The sequence below is a fragment of the Mustela erminea genome, chromosome 2, assembly GCF_009829155.1.
Source record: "Mustela erminea isolate mMusErm1 chromosome 2, mMusErm1.Pri, whole genome shotgun sequence".
NCBI classification, from domain to species: Eukaryota; Metazoa; Chordata; class Mammalia; order Carnivora; family Mustelidae; genus Mustela; species Mustela erminea.
In genome coordinates, this window is record NC_045615.1 from 11610964 (window position 1) to 11627734 (window position 16771).

General features: G+C 32.3%; 1 protein-coding gene across 2 annotated transcripts in view; it reads left to right on the forward strand.

Moving 5' to 3' along the window:
• Positions 1-3773: 3773 nt before the first annotated feature.
• Positions 3774-16771, forward strand: part of ADAM29 (ADAM metallopeptidase domain 29) — a 60211-nt gene continuing 47213 nt past the window's right edge. The window contains exon 1 of one of the 2 annotated variants that reach the window (XM_032332240.1): positions 3774-3829. The gene's annotated coding sequence lies outside the window, so the exon portion shown is untranslated. The remainder of the gene's footprint in view (positions 3830-16771) is intronic. The other variant, XM_032332239.1, reaches the window with a different exon arrangement.

Sequence of the window (16771 nt, forward strand, 5' to 3'; positions counted from 1 at the left end):
TGGGAAAGATCACAGAAAGAGAGTGTTAGTGGACAACAAAATGACAGATGAGTTTTAGTAACTTCAAAAAACTGCATTTAGATAAAAAAAAAAAAATTTAAATATTCTATACTGTTGAAGAGAGTCTTTGAGCAATGTGACCCAACAGGAGATGTGTGATTGTAGATCATGGGCCAGAGATTCTTGCCAGAGTGTCATTCAACCAAAAATGGCATGAAAATTGCTTCTGTATTAAAGGAAATTAATCACATTGTGGTGGTAAAAAACACCAAGCCCCAACCTGGAATTGTATGTGGGACTCTGATAACAGATCCTAAGCCCATTTAGTGACACTGAAAAAAGAAAAATTCAAAATTTAAATTTTAAAATTTAAAATTAAAAAAGGATAAAATTTTTTAAATTTAAAAAATTTTTAAAAATAAAATTCAAATTTTAATTTTTAAATAAATAAATAAATTTATTTAGATAAATAAGTTTATTGAAATAAATAAATAAATTTAAATAAGTAAATTTGTTTGAATGACTACAAATAAGTAAATACATAGAATTTTTTTGAATAAATTTTTTATTTTAAAAAATTTTAAAAAGGATAGAGAAAAGTAGTTGTGGTTTAAGAATAGACCAACATCTTATTTATTTATTTATTAACTTGAGAGAGAAAGCACAGGGGGATGTAAGAGGGAGAGAATCTCAAGCAAACTACACCTGAATACAGAGCCCAACAGGAGGCTCAATCTCAGGAACCCTGAGATCATGACCTGAGCCAAAACCAAGAGTCAGATGCTTAACCGACTGAGTCACCCAGGCATCCCTCATCTGGAATTTAAATTAGATTTTGTTTTAATTAAGTTGGTAATACAACATACACATTTAAATAAATTGTACTTCTCACTATACTGTGTTACTCTGGGCCATGTATTATAACAAAGAAGGAATTTTGTATATTCCATATTATTTAATATCATAACATTATTAAACAAAATGATATTTGGCCTCTTAAACATTCCCTGGCCTCACAAAACAAACATTGGACATAATGGGCATGATTTGATAATTTAGGAAAGGTGATCACACACACGTCTGTGCACACATACACACCCATATCCCACTTTTGTTTTCTTTTGACTTTTCGTATAATCTTCTGGGTGGGTCAAGTTTGAGAAGTAAAATGAAAGAATTTAGTTTCTTTGAGAACTGCTTCTTACATGTTGGACTTTGTTGTTGTTGTTCTTTTAAGTTGTAGGGGCTCGAACTCACCACTGTGAGATCAAGACCTGAACTGAGTTCAAGAGTCACTTTACCATCTGAGCCACCCAGGTGCCCCTACACTTCAAACTGTATAAGAAAAAGGAAATATAAATCTATTTGGATTACTATCTGTTTAACCTGAGAATAATCTCCCTCCAAAAATGAACTAGAGATTGACTTATAGGTCTGTAGATATTTATATATGGATACAGATATATATAAATATAATTCACTGTGGGATCGGTGGGAATATCTTTCAGGGTCTTGCCAATGATTTTAATCTGAAATGACATTTCCTCTCTGATATTAATATATATTACTGAAATCGGGATTTCAGTTAAACTCTTAGTTTCACAGCACTATTAATTATAAAAGTTAATTTATTATATGGCCTGATATTCTGATAAATGGGACTGCTGTTGAAAAATTACCCACACCAATTATGGAATACAGAACTAAAATATAAAATTATTATTGCTAGTTCCATCTAAACAAATTCATTGCTTTTGAAATTAGTGTTGAATCATATAGTAAAAAAACACATGAGTTATTGTTTTGACTTATAAGCATACTGTTCATAAAAATTGATTACAACAATCATGCAAAAGTGGAAATAGGAAATTAGCATTTAAAATTATTTTCTAATTTACTCTATGATTTATTATAATCTCCCAACTATTCTATGCAGCTAATGGTCAACTGACTTTCGAGAGAAAGTGGCTGTGTTTCAGACATAGTATTGGAAAACTCTTTAAATTTACTTCAGCCAAAATAGTTGGAAAACTGCATTAAAAAAATAGCTACTGGAGAATCTGGGTGGCTCAGTGGGTTAAAGCCTTTGCCTTTGGCTCAGGTCATGATCCCAGGATCCTGGGATCAAGTCTTCTCTCTCTCTGCCTGCCTCTCTGCCTACTTGTGATCTCTGTCTAGCAAATAAATAAAATCTTAAAAAAAAAAAATAGCTACTGGGTTCTGATGTCATTTCAGAGATGTGGAGAATTAGATAGTACCCCCTGCCTTTACAATAAGAAAAAAACTTAAAAAGCTGCAAGTTCATGATTCTCCAATTAAATCATGAAAGCTGCAATGGGAAAATATTAAAGTAAAATCAGGAATGTCAGAAGCACTCTCAGGGAGAAACAAGACCCAGGAATTTGCTTACTTGAGACAGAAAATATTGAATGGTGCATAAGCTGGTGAGAAGAATCAACTAGATTTTGGCTGATTGCTGAACTCTGAGTATGGGAGAGTATGAAAGCTGGAAGCCATAAGAGACAACTATGTTCACACTCCTTTACAAGCTTTTCTTTCATGAACCCCCACCAGGTATTTACAGAGAAGATTAGAGATACATATTTGATTCTTTTTTCTTTTTTTTTTTTTTAATTTTTTATTTTTTATAAACATATATTTTTATCCCCAGGGGTACAGGTCTGTGAATCACCAGGTTTACACACTTCACAGCACTCACCAAAGCACAAACCCTCCCCAATGTCCATAATCCCACCCCCCTCTCCCAAACCCCCTCCCCCCAGCAACCCTCTTGATTCTTTTTTCTTAAGAAAACTTGTCCAATGGTGCAATCTGGAGAGTGAAACAACATCCACTGGCTAATTTTCCACCCAGTGTCATCAACTATATATGGAAACAGAGCCCTAATAAGCAAGGCCTGAGGGTACAGATGAGATCCCAGTGTAGTTGTGAGAGAACAAAACTTTAACTACATCCCCCAACCCCTTGTTTCAAAGAAGGGTAGACTGCATACTCAGCCCAACATTACCTCTAGAGGAGGGGAAGGGATATTTGCAAAGACATGTTCCAAGTACCTAACTAGGACTGCAGCTTAACCAGAACTTCAGAGAGTGACTCTAACTCTCTAGCTCCTGACCACTATACTGACATGATCTGAGTAAAAATAAAAGTAGAATTTACTGGAGAAAGATGTAAGGGAGAGACCCATTCTGGTGAGCAGCACAGAGTGGAGAATAAATGTGAAATTTCATATAGAAAAAGAATATAGCTAGAACTGACAGTGAAACTATTAAATCCTGCTTAATAAAGGCAAAAGGCTATCCCTACAAAATATTTCTTATAGACTCTTCTTAATTCCCCAATTTTATATACTTTGAACAGAAAAGTTATTAGATAAATAATTGTATTCTCTTAACTAAGAAACAATAGGGAAAAGAATAAAGTGGGCAATGAATGAAGTTTCTCCAAGGGGGAATCAAGTGACCAATATCCTGCTATATCATAAAGTCTAATTTCTCTAAATATTAAAGGAAAAATCTTGCAAGTTTTTGATTGATATGCCCTTATGATATCTGCCATATATCCTGACACTGTTATTAAACCTCTCCTTGGGAGTCAATGACTATCATGGGCCAGGGACCTTCAGCGGTCATCAAACACTTTCTATGTCCCAGTCCAACTGTTACCATCAGACCTTTAATTGAGCAACATTCTTTCCTCCTTTGTGACATCACATCCACTAAATAAATGGGGTGGTGTGGGGGATTTACTGTAAAACAGATGCTCTCCTGATGGCCTACTCGACATTCCTGAGGACTCTCAAAATCAGGTCTTAGATAATTTAAACAATGATTTATCTGTATTCTTAGTAGACATTGAAGGTCTAAGAAGTAATCACACTTCTGGGCACAAATGGTGTTACTTTTCTAATATTATTTGGACTGAATCTATCAATTTCAGATTGAACCCTCCAAACAGCCACCAAGATTTGCATCATAGTCTGAAACCATAATCAAAAGGGTATCAAAATCAAAATGATAAAAATCTAATAGATAAATGAGTCATTAATCCCTGTGCTTTTCCTTATAATGATTTTATTCTTTAGGCTAAAAAAAATCCAAAGAGCCAAGATATAGATTTGTTCAGAATCTCAGCAACATAAATATAATAATCATTTCCTATTTATCTGTAGTACCAAATCCAAGTGTAACACAAAGCTGTGTATTTCACAGCTGTAAATATGTTTTCTGTTTTTTTTACCCAAAGAGCCATTTCTTTGCTTCCTCCTGGGAAAATTAAAGTCCTCAATCAGAACTTCAAGAGTCTTATACTTTCCTATATTTTGTTTTTTATCTCATATATTGGTCATCTTTTGTTGTACTCTAAAATACAGTTGGACTCTGGAACTGATTCTATCTACTTAATGTTTTATCTCTAATAGGCTATACACTTTCTGAAGAGAAGTAAAAATTTTGTTAAAGATTATTTTTGGGAACATAATTTATTCCAAGGAAGGGTATGTTTCACTCCTGAAAAAATTGTAACACTTCAGAAATTTCCCAGGTTACTAACTAAGAGATCACAAAGATGATTCCTAAGGCTCACTAGAAGGTTATAGGTTCCAAATGTATTAATTTCCTATTGCTGCACAACAAACTAGCACAAACTTAGGTACTTAAAACAGCATACACCTGTTATATCACCATGTCTGCGGGTCTGGAGTCCAGAAGAGGCTTAGATGGGCCCTTTGCTAAGGGCATTGAAAACTGAAATCAAGGCATTAGCCACATTGTAGTTCTGTTCCAGAGTTTGAGGTCCTTCTCCAGGCTTATTAGGTTATTGATAGAATTTAGTTCCTTGTGGTTATAGCATTAAGGTACTCAGCTTTTAAAAGCTGGGGCTATCCACTGGCAGCTTTAAATTCTACGTTTCAAAAGTTGGGAGATTATGCTGAGTGAAATAAGCAGAGTAAGTCAATTATCATATGGTTTCACTTGAGAAGCTTAAGGAATAACATGGAAGGCATTAGGAAAAGGAAAGGGAAAGTGAAGTGGGGGAAGTCAGAGGGGAAGATGAACCATGAGAGACTGTGGACTCTGAGAAACAAACTGAGGGTTTTAGAGGGAAGTGGGTGGGGAATGGGTAAGCCTGGTAGGTGGTATTAGGGAGGGCACGTATTGCTTGGAGCACTGGGTGTTACACACAAACAATGAATCTTGGAACACTACATCAAAAACTAATGGTGTATTGTATGGTGGCTAATATAACACAATAAAAATTAAAATAAAATTTAAAGAAATTCAGTCTACAAAAAATAAACTTAAAAAAATAAATCCTACTTTTCTTCTCCCATAGAATGGAAATCCATGACTCTAAACAGTTTCTTAAATGTCTAATAGATTTATTAAAAGACCCCTTAATAAGTTTATTTCAACATTCCTAGAAATCTTGGTTTAATAATGTTGGTTTGTTGATTATATCTTAAGAATAAAATCAGAAAAACATCAGGCAGGATACATTGTAACAGATCTCAACTCACCCTAGAATATGACTCCTTCCTAGAGGGCAAAAGTATGTCCAGATAACTGAATTTGTTGTGGTCCCAAAAACTTCCTGTCTAAGTCAAAAGAAGGGGTTTATATATATATATTTATAGTGGAAATCCTTTTGTGATAGTCTATTATTTCAGAAAGCTTTATAAAATATAGAAATGCTTAACCTAAGAAGAAACCCTAATTTAGAATGGTTGGCAGATGGGCATTTAATAGCTCTAATGTTGGTTTTTATTTTAAAAAAAAGATTTTATTTATTTATTTGACAGACAGAGATCACAAGTAGGCAGAGAGGCAGGCAGAGAGACAGGAGGAAGCAGGCTCCCTGCTGAGCAGAGAGCCTGATGCGGGACTGATCCCAGGACCCCAGGATCACGACCTGAGCCAACGGCAGAGGTTTTAACCCACTGAGCCACCCAGGCACTCCTTCAATGGTTTTTAATAAGTTGGCTATTTTCAAGATAGAACAAGGAATTCAAAAATATATCAAAGCAAAAGTAAATGCCCTGGTTGATCAATATGTCAAACATTATACCTAAACAAAATACCACTTCTCACAAAACAAAACAAAACAAAACAAAACAAAACAAAAAACACAACACCATGTCTTTGCAGAAATTCAAGGAGAATATTATGAAATATTATACAATGCCATCCTTTTGTTCCAGAGTTAGAAAACGGCATTTATTACATGGAAATAATCCCTTTCACACTTAAGAGTGGCTGCCTGTGACCTCAAATGAAATCTTAAAAAGACTTTATATGTCATTACCTGCACATTTAGGACAAATTGGACAGTGTACTCAACATTAGTGAAGAAACAACTTCATTATCTTTTAATGATGGTGCCAAAAATGTATAATATTATTTGATAAAACTATGCAGAAATTTGGACCCAAACCAGATCATTGGGTGGTCCCTAATAACTGCTATTCAACTGGCAATACAAAGGCTTGCTGGCTATTATCCAAAACCTGGACTGGTATGCGCTTTCTTGTTAAGTGGATTTCTACATTAAGGTTAGTAGCTGAGGACATCTCTTGTTATCCATTTTGGCCCATCACTTTTAAGTCTCAGAAGAAGAGTTAAGTAAATGCAAGAATGGGATAAACTAGGGCAGCTGGTTGACTAAATTGTTTAAGCATTGGACTCTTGCATTTGGCTTAGGTCATGATCTCAAGATCGTGAGAGCCCCCGGTCAGGCTCCTCATTTGGTGCACAGTCTGCTTGAGATTCTCTCTCTCTCTCTCTCAAATAAATAAACAAATCTTAATGAATGAGATAAACTAGACCTTAATCTTAGGACCTAAATCTTAACCATTCAAAGGGAATTGTGGATTTTTTTGCTCTCAGCTCAAGCCTCTTCATTTTTTAATAAAAAAGTCTGAAATAGGGTGGATTCTACATATCATAATTCAAAGACTAGCCAGGGGGAACAAGACAATGTCAACAACTCTTGGCCAAAAATATCGCTTAATTGAACAGGAAGCAATTAGTTCAGATATAATTTTAGTTATATGTTCATTTTTGAGGGTGAATGTATGTGGTTTTAAGAAAAGACTATTGTGCTTGCATTCCCTACAAGTTTCTCTGTAACTTTATATATTACTATTAATATTATCATTTACTGTATTTACTATTACTATTACTGGGGAACAAGGAATCATTAAATTGAATATTTTGGCTAAAACTCCCATATTGGTTCTGCAGACTCTGGATTAGGAAAAAAAGGTGCTTAGTTGCATACTGATGATGACACAATTGTTTGCTCATAAGCAAGAAATTCAGCAATACCTTAGATCCTACTCCAAGAATGTATTTGCCAAAGTGCTCTTGTAACCACTCAACTTAAGAGTAATAGTAGATCAGTATTTAAAGAACCATTGTTGAAAAAGCTAACATTTCCTGTGGTAGTGCCAATCATTTTGTGTGTTTAAACAAGTTTAACAGGGGACTGTTAGCCCTAGTAAAGTGAGAGTCACTGCTTTACAAAGGATAACAATTTTTTTTTTCCACAGAAGACAATCATTATTGCCCTTAAACTCCAACAAAATCAACAACAACACAGTGTTTTATCATGTATTAAGTTAAAAGTGAGGAGGGCAATAGATAACTTTGTCAGCTTGGACAAGTCAGACATAAGCAATTACAAATAACACAGTAATCCATGTCTATATTCTTAGAGCCTAACAGGGAGCCTAAAAAGAAATGTTCTAAAAAGAGTAAACCATGCTGCTAGTTTTCACAAAAATAACTTCTGGGGTATACAGTATATATACTTAACATGGTCCTTTGGAAATAAAATAGAGTGTCCAAAAGTGTTATTGAGTTAAGCAAAGATGTTTTAATGGGCCATTAAATGAGAGGTGTGGAACAGAGGTTGCATAATAAGAGCAGTATATAATTATGTATATATAGAATGCATATCTATAGATTGCTCTCAGAAAATAGACAAAAATATCCATACAGATTAATATGTAACATTCTCTTCAATTATAAAAAGACATTGACACCTAAACTTTGTGTTTACATTACAGATACGTATAGGAGAACATTCATTCTCACATTAAAATGAATGTTACTCCCAGGATATGAGAATAAAATAAAGATATGTATCACTGCATAATTGGTGAAATACAAATTCTATGTTTGAGTGTTACATATTCTAACTGTATACTCCTTGTTAACTTAAGATCAATATTTAATCTTTGAAAGGTATGAAAACACCCAAAATAAGTACTCTACAAATATAAATCTATGAGACAATAACTAAAAAGATACACACCCACCTGTTAATAGTTGTTACTTTTGGAAAGAAGCATGAGATTAAGGATAAAAAAGGAGTTTTCATTTCTTATTCTATAGAAGTCTGAATTGTTTAAAAATGAGCATGTATCCTTGAGTTACTTTTTTTTTTTACATTAAAGATAATTAAAATATAATTATGATTTAGATATCCAAATATATTTGCAGAGATACTTGATAATGTTTCAAGAAAATATTTAGTCAGGTGCTTGGGTGGGTCAGTTGGTTAAGCAGCTGACTTTGGCTGGGGTCATGATCCTAGTGTTCTGGGATTGAGTTCTACAACCAGCTCTCTGCTGTGCAGAAAGCCTTCTTTTCCTTCTGCGTCTGTCTCCCTCTCTCTCTGTCTTTCATGAATAAATAAATAAAATTTTTAAAAAAAGAAAAAATGGTTGTCAATTTTAAAAGATATATGTAAATTACATAAAAATCAAAGCAATCTCTGTCTTTCCACATATACATGTGAAATAAAATGCTTTTTCTTCATCTTCAAAAAGTATACAAAATAATTATATTATAAAAATTTTGTTTGATAACCAATTTAATAAATTGGTCTTAATATTTGGATAACTTCCAATAGTATAAGTGAATAAAATGCAGAAATTAAGTATTTTCTATGAACACAAACTTTATGCATGAGAGTGCTTTGGAAGGAAACATCTTTTTCACAATAGGGATGATTATAAATTTTAAAGTATAGCATTGTTTAAAATGGAAATGTGAAGATGAAGGTCAAAATATGAGTAAAAAATGCATATTTGATAATGAGATCATTTCACACAGGATTTTTAGCACCCAGAAGGCACTTTAAAGAGAAATGATTAATAGTTCTTAAAATTCACTTTACATAGTGTTATAAGATCATACACTTAACTATAATATATCTTTTTCACATTTCATATAACAAAAGATAAAAATGTTAAGTAGTGCTTTTCCACGGAGTACTAAAAGATACATACTGAGTGACATCAAAAAGGAGAGTTATAGAAATTTCTATTTATATAATAATTACATGCATTTTCTTGCAGGAGTAGCTGTGTTTTATTTATCTATTTATTTATTTATGTATTAGCTGTAGTGCTTTTAATATTTATTTATTAGCAACTAATGTGGGCCATAGAACAACCAGGGCCATTCCTAAGTGTATCTTTGCCTCATTCACCAGTACCAACTCTCTTTATGCTCAGCACACACATTTTGTTATTGCCATACTCAAATATTTCCAATTTCTTATTCTTATGTTTTCAAATGTGGCAAAATTTCTTCATTTTTAAAAATTGGGGTATAATGGCATATAACATTATGTTAGTTACAGGTGTACAACATAATGATTTGTTATTACAAAAGAATAACCACAATAAATCTAGTTAACATCTGTTGCCATACATAGTTTTAAATGTGTGTGTGTGTGTGTGATGAGAATTTTTAAGATCTACTTTCTTAGCAACTTTCAAATATGTAGTACAGTATTATAAAGTATAGTGATCATGCTGTACATTACATCCTCATGACTTACTGATTTGTAACTGAAGGTTTGCATCTTTTGACCCACTTCATTTCACCCACCCTTCAACTCTGGCAACTACCATTTGTTGTGTGTAACTATGAGCTTGGTTTTTGATTTTTAAACTTTTATTCTTGCCATTTTTTTATATTCCATATACAAGTGAGATAATAGAGTCTTTATTTCTGTCTGACTCATTTTACTCAGCATAATGCTGTCAAGGTCTATCCATATTGTTGAAAATAATTATATATATATATATATTTTTTTTCTTTATCCATTCATCCATTGATGGACACTTAGGTTTTTCCATATCTTGGTTATTGTAAATAATGCTACAATGAACATAAAAGTGAACACATCTTTTTAAGTTAGTGTTTTGCTCTTTTTAGATAGAAACCCAGAAGTGGAATTGCTAGATCATAAGGAAATTCTATTTTCAATTTTTTTTTTTTTTGGAAATTCACATATTTTTCCTATAGTGGTTTCCCCAGCTTACATTTCTACCCACAGTGCCTACGGGTTCCCTTTTCTCCACATCCTTGCCAATAACTTTTTATTTCTTGTAATTTTGATAATAGCCACTATAATAGGCATGAGGTAATATATCATTGTGGGTTTGATTTGCATTGCCCTGATAATTAGTGATGTTGAGCACCTCTTCATGTACCTGTTGGCCATGCATCCATATGTCTTCTTTGAAATATTTTTTGATCTGATTGTTTTTTGTGATTGAGTTATAGGAATTCTTTATATATTTTACATATTAACTCCTTATCAAATATATAATTTATACATAGATTTTTCCTATTTCACAGGTTTCCTTTTCATTTTGTTGATGTTTTCTTTCTCTGTGCAGAACATTTTTAGTTTTATTTAGTCCCATTTATTTATCTTTGCTTTTGTTGCCTTTACTTTTGGAATTAGATCCAAAAAAATCACAACCAATACTGATATCAGTGCCAATGTTTTTCTCCAGGAGTTTTATGATTTTGAAACATACATCCAAATCATTAACCCATATTGAATTAATTATTTGTGTATGTTTAAGATAGAGGTATAGTTTCATTCTTTTTCATGAGACTGCCCAGTTCTCCTGACATCATTTGTTGAAGAAACTGCCCCTTTCTCGTTGTATATTCTTGACTCTTTTGTTATAAATTAATTGCCCATATATTCATGGATTTATTTCTCAATTCTGTTCTGTTCAATTGATACATGTGCCTATTTTGTTTAAGATTTTATTTATTTATCTGAGAGAGAGAGAGAGATAGAGATATGCAGGGCTCAATCCCAAGGCCCGGAAATGAAGACATGAGCTGAAGGCAGATGCTGAACCAACTGAGCCACCCACAGGCCCCTTTATGTGTCTATTTTTATGCCAGTTCCATTCTGTTTTGATTCTGTGGATTTGTGGTATAGTTTGAAATCAAGGAGTGTGATGCCTCTAGCTTTAGTCTTCTTTTTCAAGATTGTTTTGGCTGTTTGGGGTCTTTTGTGGGCATACGGATTTTAATATGGTTTGTTCTATTTTTGTGAAAAATGCCATGGGAATTTTGATATGGATTGTATTAAATCTGTAGATTGCTTTGGGTAGTATGGACATTTTAATGACATTAGTACTTCCAATCCATGACAATGGAGTATCTTTCTATTCATTTGTCTTCAAATTCTTTTATCAAATGTCTTACAGTTTTCAATGTACAGGTCTTTCTCCTCCTTGGTTACATTTATTGCTAAGTATTTTAACTTTTTGATAAAATTGTGAAAGGAAGTATTTTCTTAGTATGTCTTTCTGATAGTTATTAGTGTATAGAGACAACACATTTATGTATATGGATTTTGTGTTATGCAACAATACTGAATTTATTCATTATTTCTAACAGTTTTTTGGTGGAGCCTTTAGAATTTTCTATATATAGTGCCATGTCATCTGCAAATAGTGACAGTTTTACTTTTTTCTCTCCAATTTGGTTACATTTATTTCCTTTTTTTAATTAATTGTGCTGGCTATGAATTCCAATACCATGTTAAATAAAAGTGGCAAAAATGGGCACTCTCATTCCTGATCTTAGAAAAAAAGCTTTCATCTTTCACTATTGAATATAATATTAGATGATGGCTTGTGATATATAGACTTTATGCTTTGAGATACACTTGATATATAGTTTTTTAAGAGTTTTTATCATGAATAGATATTGAGTTTTGTCAAGTGTTTTTTTCTGCATCTATTAAGAAAATCATGACTTTTATTCTTCATTTTATTAATATGGCATTCACGTTATTTCATTATTTATTGTTCTGCATCCCTGGAATAAAGTCCACTTAATCATTGTATATGATCCTTTTAATGTATTATAGAATTGGATTTGTTAATATTTTGTTGAACATTATTATAGATGTATTCATCAGGGATATTGGCCTATAATTTTTTGTTTGTGCCATTCTTCTCTGATTATGGCTTCAGGGTAATGCTGGTCTCATAAGTGGGTTTGCAATTCTTTCCTCCTCCTCTTCTTCTTTTTCATTATTTTTTTTTTCCTAAAGAGCTGAGAAGAATTAGTACTAATCTTTCTGTAAATGTTTGGTAGAATTTACTGGTATAAATTGGTAGTAAAGTCATCTATCCCTGGTCCTTTGTTTCTAGGGAGGTTTTTGATTACTGCTTCAATCTCCTTACTAATAACTGGTATGTTCAGATTTTATGTTTCTTCGTGACTCAGTCTTGGTAGATTGTATGTTTCTAAAAATTTATATTTTTCTTCCAGGTACTCATATATGTTGACAAATAGTTATTATATTGTTTTCTTATAATCCTCTGCATTGCTGTGGTATCACTTATAGAGGCAACTCTCTGATTCTTGAGTTTATTTATTTAAATCTCCTCTCTCTTTCTTGGTGAGTCTAGCTCTTTAAACTCTCTGACTCTGTCAGTATTGTTTATACACTTAAAAAAAAAACAGCTTTTAGTTGGATTATTTGTTTCTGGGGTGTTAAATTGTACAAATTCTTTACATATTTTGGATATTAACCTTTATCAGATATGTCATTTACAAACATCTTTTCTCATTCATTCAGTAGGTTGCCTTTTAATTTTGCTGCTTCCTTCATTGTGCAGAAGTTTTTTATTTTGATGTAGTCCCAATAGTTTATTTTTGCTTTTATTTCCCTTGCCTCAGGGGACATATCTAGAAAAAATGTTGCTATGGCCAATGTCAGAGAAATTACTGCCTGTGCTCTTTTCTAGGATTTTTATGGTTCCAGACCTCACATTTATATCTTTAATCCATTTTGAATTTATTTCTGTGTATGATGTAAGAAAGTGGTTCAGTTTCATTCTCTTGTATGTAGCTGCTCAGTTTTCTCAGTGCCATTTTGAAGAGACTGTCTTTTGGATATGTCAAAGATTAACTGAGTAAATAATTGTGGGTTTATTTCTGGATTTTCTATTTTATTGATATACTTGTTTGTGTACCAGTACCATATAGTTTTGATTACTATAGCTTCATAATATGACTTAAAGTCTGGTGTGATACCTCCAGTTTTGCCTTTCTTCTTCAAAATCACTTGGCTATTTGAGCTCTTTGTGGTTCCACGTACATTTTAAGATTTTTGTTGTTGTTGTTGTTGTTGTTCTAGTTCTGTGAAAAATGCTCTTGGTATTTTGATAAGGATTGCATTAAATCTATAGATTACTTTGGTAGTATAGATATTTTAACAATGTTTGTTCTCTCTATGCATGAGCATGGGATGTCTTTTCATTTCTTTGTATCATCTTCAATTTCTTAAAACCTGTGCAGAAGAAATGATCAGACATTTCTTCAGTAAAGACATCCTGTTGGCCAACAGACATATAAAAAGATGCTTAGCATCACTCATTATCATGGAAATGTAAATTAGAACTATAATGAACCATAAAACTCACATCTGTCAGAATGGCTAAAATCAAAAACATGAAAAACAACAAGTGTTGGCAAGTGTGGAGAAAAATAAATTCTCTTACACTGTTGGTGGGAATTTAAACTGGTGCAGCCACTGTGGAAAACAGTATATAAGTTCCTCAAAAATTTAAGAATAGAGTTACCCTATGATTCAGCAATTGCACCAATTTACCTTAAAATACAGAACCACTGATTCAAGGGATACATGCCTTCCTGTTTATTGAAACATTATTTACGATAGCAAAATTATGGATGCAACCCAAGTGTTCTATAGATAAATGGATAAATAAGATATTGTATATATACATAATGAACTATTATTCAACCATAAAAAAGAATGAAACCTTGCCCTTTGCAATGACATGGTTGGAGATAGACGGCATAATGCTAAGCAAAACAAATGAAGGAAAGACAAATGCCATATAATTTCACTCATGTGTGAAATTTAAGAAACAAACAAACAAAAATAGGCAAAGGGAAAAAGAAAGAGACATAGAGAGACAAACTATGAAACAGAAGTATATCTCCTAGCTATAGAGATCAAACTGATGATTACCAGAGAGGAGGTGGGTGGGGGTAATGTATAATAGGCAATGGGGATTAAGGAGTACACTTGTCATGGTGAGTACAGAGTAATATATGGAGTTGATAAATCACTATATTGTACACCTGAAATTAATCTAACACTGTATGTTATCTACACTGGAATTTAAATAAAAATTTTAGAAAACCAATTTTTAGTTTAATTAATCTCATCTATTGTATTTTTAGTCTTTATTTTATATATTTATGCTCTAATCTTTTTTAATCCCTTCCTTCTACTAACTTTTAACTTCATTTGTTCTTTTCCTAGTTCCTTTAGATGTAAAGTTAAATTGTTTATTTGTAACTTTTTTTCTTGTTTCTTGATGTAGGCATTTACCACTATGAACATACCTTTTAGAACTGCTTTTGATGCATTTTATAAGTTTTGGTGTGTTTTCATTTATCTCAAGGTATTTTTCTATTTCTCTTTTGATTTGATTTTTAGGTATTTTTGGATTTTACAGCTTTCTTTTAACTGATTTCTAGTATCATTCCCTTTTGGTCAGAAATGGTACTTAATATAATTTCAGTATTCTTAAATTTATTATTAAGACTTGTTCTGTGACCTAACCTATGATGTATCCTGGAGAATGTTACATATCTACTTGAGAAGAATGTGTATTTAGTTGCTTTTGGATGGAATGTTCTATAAATATCTGTTAAGTCCATCTGGTCCAACATGTTATTAAGGGTAATGTTTCCTTATTGCATATCTGTCTGGAAGATCTTTCCATTGATATAAGTGGAGTATTAAAGTTCCATTCTACCATTGTATTGCTATCTTTTTCCTTTTTTAGTCCTGTTAATATTCACATATTTAGATGCTTATATGTTGAAAGTGTAAATATTTACAAATGTTATGACCTTTTGTTGGATTGACTGCTGTATGAGTATGTAATGTCCTTCTTCATCTCTTTGTACAGATTATTTTTTAAAGTTCATTTTATCTAACTATAGCTTTGTCAGATTTTTTTGTTGTTGTTTCATTTGGATAGAATATATTTTTCCATCCCTTCATTTTCAGTCCATGTGTTTCCTTACAACTGAAGTAAGTTTTCTGTAGGATATCTATCTATATCTATACAATCTATATATCTATATCTACCTGTATATAGATATGCTTGTTTTTTTCTTCCAGCCATTCATCTGCTCTTTGTCTTTTTATTGGAGAATTTAGTCCATATACATTAAAGTAATTGTTGCCTTTTAGTTAATTGTTTTTTGGCTATATTGTAGTTCTTCATTTCTTCTTCTTCTCTTGTTCTCTTCCTTTGTGTTTTAATGGCCATAGTGGTATGCCTACAGTTTACCTTTTGTGTAACTACTATAGGTTTTGCTTCATCACTATCATGAGGATTATATATAACATTTATTATAGTCCATTTTAAATTGATAATTTAAGTTTGAATGAATTCTAAAGCTCTACATTTTTACTCTCTCTAACATTTTTTGGTTTTTGGCATCAGGTTTTATACTTTCTATCTTGTATATCCCTTAATTAACCATTGTAGTTATAGTTATTTGTACTAGTTTAGTCTTTTAACCTCAATACTAGCTTTTTAAGTGATTAATTTTTACCTTACTATATATTTACCTTTATCAGTGAGATTTATACTTTCAAATGTTTTCCTGTTACTAGTTAACACCTTTTATTTTTTAGCCTAAAGAATTTTGTTTAACATCAATGGTGATGAACTCTTGTAACTTTTTCTGAAAAGTTCTTTATCTTCCCTTCAATTCTAAATGATAGCTTTCCCAGGTAGAATATCTTGGCTGGAAGTTTTTTCCTCTCAGTACTTTGGATATATTGTGCTACTCCTTCTGACCTATAAAATTTCTGCTGAAGTAAGCCTTACAGGGTTTCCCGTGCACATAAAAAGGTGTTTTTCCCCAACTGGTTTAAGATTATCTCCCTGTCTTTAACTTTTGACATTTTAAATAAAATATGTCTTGGTGTATATCTCTTTGGGTTCATCTTATTTGGGGTAATTTGGGCTTTCTTGGTGGATGTCTGTTTCCTTCTCCAGCTTAGGGAATTTTTCAGCCATTATTTCTTCAAATAAGGTTTTTTCCCCTTTTTCTTTCTTTTCTTTGGACACCCCTATAATGCAAATAATCTAACTTCACTTTTTTTCTCTTTTTTTCTTTCTTTCTTTCTTTTTCTTTTCTTTCTTTCTCTTGCTTTTCTTTCTCTTTCTCTCTATTTCTTCTGTGATTGGATGAATTTCACTGAAATGGTTCTGGGTTCATGGATCCTTTCTTCTGTTTCATCCAGTTTGTTGTTGAACCCCTCTAGTGTATTTTCAACTCAGTTATTGTATTCTTCAGATCTGTGACTCTATTTGATACTTTAAAAAAATATTTTAGAGGCACCTAGATAGCTC